The sequence below is a fragment of the Apaloderma vittatum genome, unplaced genomic scaffold, assembly GCF_000703405.1.
Source record: "Apaloderma vittatum isolate BGI_N311 unplaced genomic scaffold, ASM70340v1 scaffold36250, whole genome shotgun sequence".
Classification (NCBI taxonomy): domain Eukaryota; kingdom Metazoa; phylum Chordata; class Aves; order Trogoniformes; family Trogonidae; genus Apaloderma; species Apaloderma vittatum.
The window spans coordinates 1-1,918 of record NW_009694560.1 but is presented as its reverse complement, the minus strand read 5'-3'; positions in this window follow the sequence as shown (position 1 = coordinate 1,918).

The following is a 1,918-nucleotide window of genomic DNA, read 5'->3' as shown; positions in this document are numbered from 1 at the left end:
GCCCCAAGGAGGCCGCTGCAGGACGGGACTGCACGACCAAGCGCAAGTGATACGATTTCAAGCACTTTACTGATGTAGCCTCAGCCAGGTGAGGGTGGATGCGACCAGCCCCAGGCACCCCCAGAGCCATCTGTGACGACAAGGGGAAGATGCCAGGAGGGCCCACGGTGTCAGGGAGGTTCCTCACCCTGTCATCAGCACCCACTTGCAGCTCTCCCCTCTCCTGGCAGCTATTGATATCCAACACATCAATATTCTGAGCCCACAGAAGAATGTTTCTTTCCTACAGCATTTAACAGTTTTTAAAATACCTTTTAGAGCATGGCTGTGCCTCAGCAGCTTGGTCCAACATGACAGTGCTGGTGCTGACTCATGCAGCACCGGCCCATGAACTCCTTCAATATGGCAACAATTTTCAAGTTCTAGAGCCAACTTCTTTCCAGGTTCCTTTCTCTGTGAATAAATGCTGGTAGGGATCAGCTTCACCATGAACATGCGCAGCAGGGGTAACGTAGGAGGTGGCAACACCTTATGTGATAAGAGCTGGGTTCTTCCTGCCACCCCCTTGTCCATCTTTCCCACAAGGTCCAAAGGATTACCCTGCATCGAACCAACAAGACAACCACAAAAAGACTTCTCACTTGTTTTATGAGCTGCAAAAAAATTCAGTCCTACCTCCAGGGGAGCCTGTGGTGCCACAAAAGGTTTCGAAAATTCCTATTATTTAATGATGATTTCTACAACAGGCTCAGAGTTGGTGCTATGAACTGTTGAGCCTCTTTTACTTCCTGCTGGCCAGACCTTGCAGGCTTAGGCTGGGCCAGCATCTCTTCAGCTTCTGGGGACAACTTAGAGAAGACTGGTGCTCCGCAGTGCCAAGCACAGGGTGCAGAGCACCACTGACCTTCACCCCCGTTTTAATGTCTGAGCAGCCAGTTATGGAAGAACAGGTCAGAGGAACCATAATCATTCACTCTCCAGGAACAAACTGCCTGAGGGATGGGTGCAGGGACACTTCCCAAAGCTGCTGATGCTCCCCTTGAGCCCTGCGCTGACATGAGCTGCCAGCACCTGGGGCCATTCCAGCTCCAGGGTGAGAGCTTTGGGGACAGAAATTTTAGACACAACAGCTTGGGAGCTGGCCCACAGACCGACCCAAAAATTCTGCCTTTTCCAAAAATGTTGCGAATTTCTAACTTTAAAATAAATGTTTTATGAAATAAAGGGTTGGGAAACAGTCTTTTACCTGGATTCCTGACTGCAGCTAGTGCAGAAGGACTCGGAAGATTTGCAGTTGTACAGGAGCAGCTGCCTGATGTGACAAGACCTGGGGGATTTAGCTGCGCAGAGCTGATGTTTTCCAGTTAGGTAACTGGAAACAAGACAGCAGCCTTTCACTGGGGAGGAGGTGAAACAGCAGTAGCTGGGCCAGATGTCCTCCACAGAGAAGCCGGTGTAGGTCCAGGCTTGCTCACTCAGCCCCTATGGGTGCAGCACTGTGCTCTCAGGCAGTGCCTCCTTCTGATCACTCTCTAGTGCCACGAGCAGCCTGGGGACAAGTGCCAGTGCCAAGGCAATCCTGCAGGACTCTTGGCATGGACTCACACCCTGGCAGGGCCCCTGACCCCAGTCCCTCATCCTTGATGAGCTGCTGGCACCCAACGCAGAACAGAAATACCGGGATTGCCTCAAACCACCTGAGGGAGTAGGTACAGAGGCTTGTGGTTGAGGCAACAGTGAGAGCATCACCCACAACTTGAGGAGGGCATTAGGGAGCAGGGCAGGGACCCCAGACATAGGGCAGCATTCTCATGCTTTCCACCCTCCTCAGGCTTGCAGGGACAGGAGCAAGCATGCTCTGCAGCCTGGCTTTCCACCAGCCCACCCGCTCACCTTGTCACCGAGTCCTGCTGTCACT